At 34.8% G+C, this 13,436-nt stretch overlaps 1 long non-coding RNA gene across 1 annotated transcript; it reads left to right on the forward strand.

Moving 5' to 3' along the window:
• Positions 1 to 985: 985 nt before the first annotated feature.
• LOC139687029 (uncharacterized) lies at positions 986 to 7,225 on the forward strand. The gene is made up of 3 exons (XR_011700593.1): positions 986 to 1,549; positions 2,408 to 2,580; positions 7,039 to 7,225. It is a non-coding gene; the product is annotated as an uncharacterized lncRNA (long non-coding RNA).
• The last annotated feature ends 6,211 nt before the right edge of the window (positions 7,226 to 13,436 follow it).

A 13,436-nucleotide genomic window follows, 5' to 3' on the forward strand; every position in this document is an offset into this window, starting at 1 on the left:
GAATGCTAGTCAAAAAGTTTAATGTGAAAGTTATAATGGGCTAAATTAATCCTTGAAATGTTAAGATGAAATTGCTGTTATCGAAGAAGTGACGATTGCAGAGGGCTTACCATTTTCACCTTAAAGACGTGAGGAACCAAGAAAACCCTAATATTCGTATACCCCTGGCATCCGAGATACCCTCACCATTTGATACCATATTTAATCTAATATTGATTAATAATTCAGTTTCACATGAATAACCAAATGATACTTTTCAAATATTATCTTGATAATTGGATTTTTCAGAGTAACTACGTTCTAGTGCAATAAACGTATTGTTGTTTCATTTGTTTAACATTGTAATATCTAGGTACTCTGAAATACCTAAAAGTCCGTTTTCAGACATTTACCGGGCACGCCATCAGTATTAAACTCTGAAGTGTAAATGAAAAATAGTCCACATAGTATTAAAGCGAAATAATAAGCTGACTTTTTCGCTGTTAATATAGGATCCCGGGATACCGATTATGAGAACGACACTTGACTGAATTTAGCATACGACAGCACTCGTATTTTTTAACGGATTCTCCATGTATTAGACATATCTCAACTAGAAAATATTTTCCTTGAAATTGCACAAGTACCCAATGCAGCACTCCCACTATTTGCAAGTGAACGGCAACCCTAAGGTCATGGACGAAAATGAGCATAGGGCTTGCGTACATGGGCAAATCGTTGGAGTACTGTTTTACTTTCTGGGGAAAAGATGTTCCAGCTTAGGAGATATTGCCCAGTACAATGTTAATTCTGACTGAAATGACGACAGTCGTCCAGTCCTTGATCCTATGTTAGGGCATGAGCAGAGAATTTCCGTTCTCATGCAAAAGAGGGGGTGCTGTACAGTGAATTGATTCAATTGCAAAGAAAAAATGCTCTAGTTTATGAGATATTGTGAGCACTTAGTGAATTATGATTGATATACGATCCTCGTCACGAACAGTGAACCCGTAATTTCCCCCGATTAGGGAAGCGCTTTTCTCGCCACAAAACAAGTTACAGACTTGGGTCCCCGGGCCCACCCACTAACCCTGAACTCGTTGGCATTGCTTTTAACCGATCAAGTGATTGCCACGATGGGTATGAATCGCATTTCGTATTTCTCTTTTTCAGAGTACAAAATAAAAAGTGAAGAATGAAATTGAGGTTTGAACAACAATTCGGGTAGACACTATTTGAGTATTCGTGCTTCATACGCAATGTGGCATGCGGTTGTAATTTCAAAATGCTAATCGATTAATGGCAAGTGTTGCAGCTGAACTGTTCGGTGTATTTACATCTTAAAGTACTCCTTAAGACCCTTTAAAAATGAGAGCGACGGCCCTGGATCGTGCCTTTCTAGGATTTTTGGATTGTAGGATTTAATTCTGTGAAAGGATTGACACAATCGGGATATTCATGTGATTTCTAATGATGTACCATCCGTCTCTGTCAGCATTAAGAGAGATATTGAGGATGACAAGGAGCTGCCTGGAAAAAATTAAAAACAATTGGCAATGGACGATATAATGTGAGTTTTTAATAATTATTCGCTAATTTGTTTAATTAGGGTGTTATTGAATGTTAGCTCATCAAATGAAATATACTCTCTTCAATCGACATAAATAGTTCCTTTTCGTGGAGCAAAAAATTGGTTGAAGGTCTACTGGTACATGTAGCGCTGTGATTACTGGATTCATAATCTAGGCTTTGAGATAAGAAGTTGAGCTTAGATTGGAAGCTTCTGAAATATGGGCTTGGGAATGGAGTAAATGTATTAGAGAAGCAGAGAGGGAAACAGACTATTAAGTTTTAAATTTGGTAGAAAAAGAGAGGAAGTTGCAGTTATGGAAATCCGGAGGAGACCGAAGAAGTCGGTGGGGCTGCTTTCTTTTGGCGTGTTTCCTTACTTCGTTAGACCTATACGATTTACTCTGAAAGATTTATTCAGAAAGGAGATAAATGTCCCCTTGATCCTTCAAAAAATTTAGTGTGGCTAGTGTAATATTTCTTTAATCAATGGGAATTAAATTTTAGAAAAGAAAATCAGAACCGCATTTAGTTTATATTTAACCTTTGGCCCTAAGAATCTTTCATTAATAGGGCATTTGTATGGTCTAATTATTTCATATGTATATGTATTTTGAGAGCAATTGGTTGGGTAAATGAAAATATACTACAAGCATGACTAAATATTTCATTAGCATCAGTTAATGTTACACATCTTGCTAATTAACACCAGTACATAATGTAATTGAAGAAAAAGAAAGTTGTCTAGGTATTCTTGCATGAACATTGTTGTATTAACCATGGAAAATATGCTTTATTACTAAAATTAAGAGGAGAACCTTTATCCTCTCTTTAACTTTGTCATTTGCCTCTCTCACAGGAGACCGCCTACTGGACAAATATGATGGTGCCACCGAAGTAAAAGTGAACCGTAGGAGTCACTTGAAAATTCATGATGTGAGCTTCTCCCTGCCAACACCATCTTAACTTAACTTGTGAACATGGAAGAATCACCCATTTATTGCACGAGGAATATCAGTGTGGGATCCCTTGGTAAGCCTTCAATACTTTGTTCCCGTTCTGTTGAAGGAAGAGGGAATTTGGACTCCAAGGATATTCAATCACCCTCTCAGTCTTGTTAATGGAATTCACACGTGAACTCCCTCAAATAACTCATTTTCTATCAGTGCTCTTTTTAATGTAAAAACTGACAAATCATCAATAGTGGGTGAAATTAGAATTTTATTTAATAATAATTAGGTGATAATTTAAGAGTAATGCATGAAATTTGTTTTTTCACATAAATAAAATTATTTGATAGTTGATTTTATCTTGGTGAAGAGGAAACATTCCCAGCTAAGCTCATTATTTTGTTCAGCTAATATTTTTTACTATTTTGGGAAATTTATCAGTACCTAATTAGCATCTGTGTCCATTCTCTTTTATTACTTGCTATCCTCTTCTATAATTTTACTCTCCTGTGTCATATCTTCCATTATGTCATCAATCCATCTCTTCTTACATCTTTCCTTCCGTCTCTTAGCATACAGTAGTTACCTTATTGATTTTTTTGATCTTCATTCCTCCCCCATTCTTTTAAAATAGTCCATCACCAGTTTGACTCATTTGATACACTTATCTATATTTACGTTAGTTGTTTATTTTAGTTCCCAGTTATAATGTGAGCATTATTCATTCAGTGCAGCCTCTAATTGCCTATATATTTACTTGAAGCTTTTTTTTCTGTCTTTTGCTAATTTCCATCCAAAAATCTTGTCTGATTTGCAGGTGACCTTGGTTTGCAAAAATATTTTAATTTACTATCCTCTTGTTAAGCGTTTGTGCTCAAGTTTGTTGGTCTCGGTGTGTTATTTAGCTGGGGAGCCCACTTTTCATACATAAAGTCACCACTGCTTAAACGAATTGTAAATGGTATTCTGTGCATTTTCGCTTCCACCTCCAGATAGGATAAATTCCTAAGCTCGATTTTGGAATTTGGCTGATCTTAGCTACTCATTAAAAGCTTAAGTGAGATGCTATCTGCTGTTACAACAGTGGTTTTCAAATGATCATCAAAGGCAACTATTTAAGCAGAAATTAGATAGCAATGAATGGTGTTGATTACTTCAGACTATACTGAATGCTAAAATGTGCTTCTCAAGCCACCCCATGTTTTGATCAATATCTCTCTGAAACAATTAATGAGCAATGTTCATATTTCTTGGTTACTTAACCTGAGATTAATCACTTCTAATAAGCTGAATTTAAATATTATCTGCTTTCTTTAAATAATTGCTTGTCACCACATATCACTGTTGATGCTTAATGTTATACCGGAACCAATCTATTTTAACTTTTTTTTACGCTCAATGTACGTAGTTCAAATATATACATTCTTGAAGGAAAGTGCAGAGTACAAAACTTGAAATAGAGAATTTGAGAGAAAATTACCGGGAATAATAAACGCTTTGGTCGGAGTAAATTTTGAGGTAGTCATTTTAATCAAATTTGACGTCTGTTGTGCTAACATTCAGATGTACTCCTTAATTTTCTAAATCTTTTTTATTGATGGGGCTTTGATACTCTTATGAATCCTTTTTATTCGATGCCGTTGCCTCTTGTGTCGCTTCTGTCTCTTCTCCAGCCTAGAGAATGTCAGCCATTGTTTTTAAACTGATTTCTTGCAGTTTAAGCAATAAAAGTTTTCCAGGAACTATTTAAACAATTGCTGTGCTTCTGAGGTAATCACATCTAATATGGGCATATTTCAGAGTGCGCTCCATCAAAAAAGAATCTAGAAAGAAATGTGGTAAATTTGTTTGAAGTGTTTATTTTAAGTTTTGGACTTTTTCTCAGATGAAACTTTGAGAAAAAATTACTCCGGGTCCTATATTCATGGGAAATCCTACGTCTGAAACTCAACCTCTCACCTGTCCTAGTAGTAATATTATTAGACTAGATTCCCCATTTAGTACAGTGCATTCAATGCATATCTTAAACATAACATTATTATAAAAATTAAGACTCATTTCATTGTACGCAATGACTGTACATGCACGTATATTCGATAATTAGAAACACGTTGAATGGCTGACAATTAATCAAGTTATTTATTTAATGTTAAGAAAAGCACAGGTCTTTGTAGTAGTGCACAGTTGTGAATGGAATGACGTAATGTAAATTATTTGATTTAAATGGCAGATTTTTAGGCGCCACTAGTGAAATCTGTTTCTCAATTGAAATTGAATACATATTTAAAAAGGTTTCCCAAAATTATTACAAGATAAACATGTATCCTCAAAGAATCAAAAACCTGATCTTTTTTTTCTATTGGGGTCGTCTTATCTTTAGCTGATTGTGCTAGGGTCACAATATCATTTGTAAACCAAATGTAGTGTATTTTTCTTCCATTTCCCTTCATACCATTTTTTTCCACTTTCTCTATTGCCTCCTCAATATACAATTTAAATAGAGTTTTCTGCTTTGGCCTTCCTCTTATCATCTACGTACTAACGAATTCCACCACAGCATTAAAGTGTCCCATTTAAATTACATATTCTTTGTCTCTTTTCATCCCGATCAACTCATCAATTTTCTTCGTATATTCTTACAATCTTCATCATCTTCTGAACTTGATGTTGGGAAGTCATCATAACGTCAGTAGGTATGCTTTTAATTTTAATCATCTATCATTTACCATACATGAGCCGGATGTTTGTTTTGCCCACTTGGAATTTAGAATTAGTGCTATCCCATTCTTTCCCCTCTTCTCATCTCTGCTATATATTACTTTGAAAGCATCTCCACTGAATTCTCCATTTCTGGTTTCTCCACCTGGTTTCACATATCCCCACCATATCTATAGCATTGACATGCATTACTCTATTTATTTCTTTTAATTTACCTGCCTTCAGTAATGTTTTCACAGTCCAGGATCATGTTGCCATACTTTCCTTACTCTTTTATTTATGGTGATGTTATCTAAAAAATCTGTGCAATTTCTTAAAGATCCTGTTGCTACCGTATCTGTTTTTCTCCATATTTGTTTATTTAGTTCTTAAATTATTAACCTTTTACCTAATTAGTTAACTCATTTTGATATGTCATAATGCTCAGAAGGTAATATTTTAGCCAATGATGTTATTCCAACTCTGGAAGGAAATATTTTGTTTTCTCTAAATCCTTTTGGGCTTGGTGCCTTTTAATTTCATATTTTTACATCCATAATTTTACCTTTTACTAAATCTTGAATGATTGTTAGTAAGTCTATTCATTTTACGTATGTTTAACTTTCAAATGCTCATGAAGTTTTTTTTGACATGGCTCTAAATAGTTAATTGGAAAGTACCTCATGAATATCATTAAGGAGAGCATTTAAGGTACATTGATTTACTTTCGTTAGATTTGGATAAAATATTAACAGTTCAGCTCTTAGCAATCTACTGTTCCTCCTGTTTGAAATACCTTTGGTCATCTTTTACTCCAAAGGATACCTTTGCCTTAAAACATTAAATCGTTACTCTCAGAAGCTCATGCAGGATTAAATCATTCAAAGGAATGAAATTGAGGTTAAAAGATGGGATTTGGATTCACCTCACCTGGATACCAACTAATTCAATTGTTTTGTTTAGTACTTGGTTTTGGCATAAGATTGTATTATGTATGCTTAGTCAGACTATGCAAAAGGAAGTGCAGGTAGGCCTCATTTTTATAATCATTAATAAGAAGTGTGAATATACTGAAGTGCTTTGATTGACTATGTAATTATTCTTGTTATATTGTGAAACTAGAGCATCGTCCATTGCTATGTAAATATCAAATTAATAGCATTTAAACTTTAAGATGTAATGCAGTTTAACATCACTCTTCAGAAGTTCAGCTGAGATAACTTAACGTTGACTGGGATTGGCACTAAATGAGTGGGGTTCTTATCCTTTGCTATTGTTTGCTAGTTCATTTCAGCATTCAATTATATTAGCTGCAGAATGCTGAGTCTTTATGCCGAGGAAACATAGGTGTCCTTTGAATAATATCATGGTCTGCTCAAGTGCTTAGAATAAAACTTTAAAATTAGTCGCATTATGTTTCATTTCCTAAATGCCTTATTATAAATAAAAAATTCGTATCTTCATTTGTTGGCTTTAGAGGGTTGCATTTAGAATAGTTGCGACTGCATTAGTAATGAAGAAATATTCTTTCGGAATTTACCTTTTTAGTAAATATTTTTAACTTTAAATATTCATAGAAATGAAATGTTGCAGGCTTCTTTCAGATAACGTTTCAAAAACCTTAATTCGGACGTGGACTAGCCCAATATTTCAGTCTCATTCAAAACCCAGCTAAAAATATTAATGCTATGGGAATTTGACAATGTAAAAGTAAAAATAGCAAATGCCAGAGAATATTTCCACAAATTACATTGAATATTTTTGAAATTTGATTTATTACTATCTAAAATGATTCATTAGAACCCAAGGCATGCCTTTAACTGGTTTTTCTTTCATTTAACAGGACTGCTGCCTTCCTGACACGTGATCTTCCTGATTCTCCCACATGAAGCTGGCTCCACTCGACTGAATCCTCACCGAATTTAATTATAGGAATGCCTTGTGCATTCACCTCAACTGTCTCATGTACTGAACTTCTTCCCGCCATGCCAATAAAGTGCCTTTGCGAGCTGCCATTCATTTCACACAGCACTTGTCTCTTTCTGTGAAATCTTGTACAAATATTCTGCAAATAAATTGTCTTGCCTTTCCAACTTATATTTCTGTTCTACCCTGGCCATGAAATTTTTTGCTCTGGACTAAGAATAATTTTTTAATGCTCATTTTCTCCTTGCGGCATCAAAAATAATTTCTTTACGAAGGGTGGCAAGATCCGGTTTTGAAAGAAAGAGGGGTGGAGGTTCGGGTGGGGATGGGGGGGTTGTTTTAGAGGCAAAGAGATTCCCACAAGGATAAAGAGTTGAGAGTCTTTTAAGGATGCCCTCACATATCCGAGTGAGATTTCAAAGTACCGGGGAAAGTATTTGGTTAAGTGACAGAATTAAGTGAGGGGCTGAAATGGATATGATTTTGGCTAGGGACAGGGGATTGGTACGATGCTCAGTAAAATGAGAGAGGTGGTGGGATAGAACATCACACGTGAATTCTCGTAATTGTTGGAATGTGAAGGTGTGTAAATGTGGGTGAAGGCTAGGAAGTATACCAAATGGGGGAATTTCGATTACAAGACCATTGGGAATGATACCTAGGGTATGAAGTAGTGAGAATCTCAGAATGGCTGGCAAATTGGACTACTTTATGTGACTGTATGGGGAATTGACACGGCCTATATCGGAAATGGTTAGATAATTCATTGAAAAAGCTGGGAATGTGTATTAATGGTAAGCATTGTTCTATGATTGGTTGAGGATTTTTTAGAACATCCTTTAAAGCCATTACTAAGCAGGATGGGCAGGAGGAATTCATGAGAAAGTTGCCCTTGTAAAATGATGCATTTTGAATTAATCCTCTGGGATGGCATGTGTGACAACTTAGGGAAATGACTTCTATGGTTGGAAGAGCATGGAAAAGTTGGCGAGCAAGAAAAACGGAAATTATTAAGAGATATAATTTACAATGAAGGAGTATGCAAATATGGTGCTAACTATAACCTAATATATGAAAGTAGATAATGGAAATAGCATGTTTTCCTCAAGTTGTACTCATAGGTGTGGGATGTTATGAGGAAACTCTTTCCTATAGTAACTATATTGAAGGATATTAAATTAATAATGTCAGTGTATGATGAAATAGATATATCCATGAAAATGCAATGTATGACATATGAATGAGCACTTTGGAAAGTGGTAATATCATACACTCGTACATCAAATGGGCAAAAGAATGAAGAGGATCAGCCTCCCAAGGTGAATACATTACATGTGACAACCTTAGAAATTAATTAAAGGAAAAATTTAGATGTGCTCAAATGCGATCCTTCATGAACTCTAAAGTGTATCCTATATCAGATGCAGTAGGGATGCCAGTCATATAATCTTTCAAAAGTTGGAGATTAATTTGATCGAATATTTGAAGATAATTCTTCTGAAGCAGAATAAATTTTTTCCTAGAGGTATATAAACTGTCAAAACGTGGCTATATCATTCAAATTCCACACTGGTACCCATGATCAATGACTCCCAGGTTTAGAACCACTTTGCAAAAAAAATTGTGCACTGGCCTAAAAATATCTTCCCAGCAAATAGAAACGGCGTGAACATTCCTTGAAACATACACGTGGTGTAAAAAACAAGAAATTCAACTCTAAATATTACATTAGGATATATCATTTTTATATTTGTCTTATTCAAAATGAAATAAATAGCCTAACCTTCTATTCATTAAATGTAATTTCACTAATTCCGACTCAAAGCAATTCTTTTTTTTAAATTTTGACTGCCCAAAGCTTTCTAAATTCATCTTTAGTCTGTGAAATCGTCCTCCCATGATAATGGGCACTAATTGAAATCAGAGGTTTCTGTGAAATTGGAATAGTAATTGCATTTGGAACTTCAGGCCCCATGCATCACAGAAAATAACAAGAAAGTTTGATGAATTTCACAGTTCAATTTTCTAAGAAGTCTTCAAACTATCTAAATGTCTAATGATGTCTTGAAGTTACATTCCTGAAAAATTAACAGAGGGTAAAACCAAATGAATTCTAATATTTAAAGCTGTTCCAAATGAACAGCTCGGGCAATTTCTGCTCTTGATATTAGAAAAAATATATTAAAAAACAACATTTCACTATTTCAAAAGATATTGGAAAACATGAAAATATTATCCACAAAACTTATTTTACTCAAAAAATACCACAGGAGGTTGATTAATGTTTGTACAGAAGTTAAAGCAAAGTATGAGTTCAAACATATCCCTATATAACCGGTAGACACTGTCCTCTCAAAATGTTTAGTTATCTGCAGTATTCATTGATTGAATATGACTATTAACAATTATACAAAGTCTAAAGACACTGTGTTCTACCTTATCAAACAATATTTCTTTATTTAATTAAATAGCATAACTCAGTGCTAGGAAATGATGAGCAGGGAGTTATTTTTAATTCATGCCTCTTTATTGGTCAGTTATCTTACGAAAGGAAATTTCAAATCAATGACATCCCATTATTCATATATTTATATTTTTCTCCCTTTTTATTTTGATTTAAAATTTTAGTTAGTCCATGATTTATTTATTCTATCAATTTGAAGGATAAAAATAATAGATTATTGTTCATGGATTATTCTTAGTGATAAATTGGGGCACTGGCCATTTCTTATTTTCAAAGATAAATTAATGATTATCAGTGTAAAATTGAAAAACTTTTGTTGAAGTCCTACATCAAGTATTTCATTTGCATTGCGTGGGTTAAAATAACACTTGAAAATTCCCATTCAGTTCAAACTACCCTCCAAATATTTGTATAGTTAGCGCAGTGGCATAATTCTAAGACATTCTTTCTAGTCCCTTTTGTACTGTCTCTTTTTGCATTGCTCCTAGAGATGAACAACAATGGGCAAAGTTTCCAGCTTGTCGTGAAGTTTTATATTTTGGTGAAATTGCCTGTCTTTTTGAATGCAGTGGAGGGTGAGGTTGTGCTGTGGGCCTCTCATTGAGCGAGATTAAAAGGTTCAAGGAAGGCACACCAAGTTGAGCTGGTATAAATGACTGTGAGATAGATGGCAAAGTGGTTTCCCTACATGATATGGGAGCAGAGGTCCTCGCTCCTTTGGATTCAATGGTCAAAACACTGAAGTGACAGGTAAATTTTAGCTTTCTATCTGAGTTAACACCAACATTTTTAATTTATGGGACTGTGCTCTCCAGTATATCCTATTGCATGCTCACTCATTCTCTAATTTTTCAAATTTATTGTGATTAAAGATTCATTTTTTGCTATGGCGACTACTGTCAAGCGACTACCATATTGTTGAAGAATGTGATGGCACTCTTTTGAAGTGGCTGACTGCCATTAATTTAAATGTATACACAATTAAGGCATCACAATTGGATGCTTACAATCTAAGGGTGTTTGTATATACTTAAACTTGGGGGATCACTGAAAGCTACATTTAAATGGCTGGTGTAGAAAAGGCAATAGATATTCAACTACTTTCAGGTAACATGTACTATAGGTTCCGCTTAATATGATCACTGATTAGTTCCATAAATAAGTGGTTTATAAATCAAATTTATGGGAAGTAGTAATGATTCTTCCATTATCATAATGCGGTCTAATTCAAAGTGAATTATTCTTAGTTTAAAAACAAACAAAGCAATAATTCACAACTAGATTTTAACTGATTCCCCAAATTAAACGTAAGTATCGAGTAACAGTTAATTCAGATGTGATAAAATGAAAGCTAAAATATAAGAGTTATAATAGACCCTTTACTCAATGATATCAACCTTTATCTTAAACACATGTTCAGAAGACAGCGAACAATTTCAAGGAGATAATAAAAGATTAAGTAAAATGTGAAAAAAGGATAAGCATTCTTCAAATTTGTGGATGGCATTGCTTTGTGTACATGCAGAGAAGGAAGAAGATCTGACAAGAACATATGAGTAAGGGATTTATAAAAATGTAACTCCAGATGATTTGAATACAAAATAAACAATGGTTTGCAACCATCTCAAGAAAGATGATATTGAAATGAGAGTCAGGGAAGACACAGTGGCAGAACTTAACTATTTAGATGAGTAAGATCAGAAGCGATGAAAGAAGTATTCTATCTGAAGAGACAAGTCTTTTTGGCAAAGCATCCTAGCATAGACATAAGAAAGTGATTTGTCGAAAGATGGACATGGTATCTGTGGATGACAGAAGAAGCAGAGGAAAGTAGATTGGGGGTGATGGAAATGTGATTCTATAGAATAGTGGTGAAAATATAATGGCTAGAGCACCAATTGAAGTACTTTGAACTTTGGGTGAAGAGAGAAGCTTATGGAGGGAACTCTCAGAAAGGGAAATTGATTAGACATATCCTGAGGCAAGATAGTTTACCAAAGATCATAGTTGAAGGAAGCATAGGAAGGGAAAGGGGAAATAAATAGCCGAGGTAGGCCTAGGATTAACAATAAGAAGCAGGAGATGGAAAATGGCAGTACAAGGAGCTGGAATGGAATGAAGAGATTTTCAGCTAACAAGATATGGCCTGGCAAGCCACTACACACCAATCCTTGCACTGCTGACCTATGATAATGATTATTATTCATTATAATTGATGTTATTTTTGATATTAAGATCAAATAAGTATTTTTTTTGATTTCTTAGCTGTAGTTGCTCAAGTTATCTCATTAAAATGTAATGCAAATAAAATAACATCAAAGCTCTCCATAACAACTATCATAATTAAAGTCATTTTTTCCGAGATTTCTGTCCCTCGTTCTTATGTGCTTCACTTTGAAGTCGATCCCATGTGATCACAGCAAGAGGAATTTAATGCACTGGAATTTTATTGCATGTAGTCAGCGGAAGTTATTTTGCATGATTTTTGTAGGAATAATGACTACTAGAAATGATTAAATGGTGGTAATTAACGCACAGATTTCGAATACCTACTATTTATTGTCTCAGTAAAATTGATGTTATTTAATTGGATACAGATGTTTATGAAACTAAGATGAAGAATCAAGGATTTCCTTTTAAAATATAAGTAATGCATCTCATTTACAAGACTTTATGAAATAAAATTTTGTCTTCATTAATGAATGGCCTAATACTAACATAAAACTCTCTTGAAAACTGCCTCAATTATTTGAACACCTGACAATGCTAAGTACAAATATATAATACTAATTAGATAGAAAACTTATCTCCAGTTGTAAAATTTAAACATATCATTGGGTTAGAGAAATATACTTGACCTGGGAGAGAAGAATTCAGGAGGAAAAAAATGTATCCCTGGCATTGTGTAAATTACTGTAACTACTGGAAAATGAAATAGCTGGAACTGTAAAGTTGATTGGCACTAGGTTCGTTGAAAGGGGGGAGGTAAATACAAAGTTACAAGTAAGGGGTAGATAGGGTAGTAGTAGGAGTTTTAGGGGAGGCAACCAACAGCTGAGGTCATTTGCCCCATTAGGGATGAACAGGAAAGGATGAAGGGTGGAGAGAAACCTGGCATTGGCATTATCCTACTCTTAACACAAGGTGCCAAGGGGTCTGCAGCTTAACGTCCCGTCCAATGGATGGCATACTCACTCAAAGTGCCCTCCACAAAGCACCTCAATTAGGATTGGGATACCACTGAAACATATCTGCCATCAGGATTCAAACCCGGGCCCTCTCGGTGGGAAGCCAGTGTGTTAGCCAACACACCATTGGAAGCAAATAGGAAACACACACACTGGGTCACTTGGGTATGTTTGGGAAACAGTGACCCACTTGTACCTCAATTACACACAAGCAGTGCAATATTAATAAATAAGGAAATAAACTTACAACCACTCAATCACAAGGGCGTAATAAGGAATTACAGTCACTCTCAAGAATTACATTCAGTCATGCAATCAGGGTTCACAACGATATCTCCTATGCCAGGGATCTGCTGTACTCGCACAGTAATGAAAAACAAATTGAAATAAATATCAAAAATAGAAAAAGGTCCAAGCTCACGTCCGCAATCACTCGAGTATGTTAGACCTTTATGAATCGCACTCACTCACTTGTTCAGAGGGTTTACAAATTTTCCTCCTATGCTAGTGACCCGTCAGTCACACAGATGAATACAAATTTATAAAACAGATTTTTGCATGCTTTCATTCATTCACTCAATCACTTGGGTGTGTTCGGAAACAGGGACCTTTGTGAATCACACACACTCACACTTTCAGGGTTTACAAGGTTTTACCCTGTGC

The sequence above is a fragment of the Hetaerina americana genome, unplaced genomic scaffold (assembly GCF_022747635.1).
Source record: "Hetaerina americana unplaced genomic scaffold, ioHetAmer1.1.p SCAF_16, whole genome shotgun sequence".
Lineage (NCBI taxonomy): Eukaryota > Metazoa > Arthropoda > Insecta > Odonata > Calopterygidae > Hetaerina > Hetaerina americana.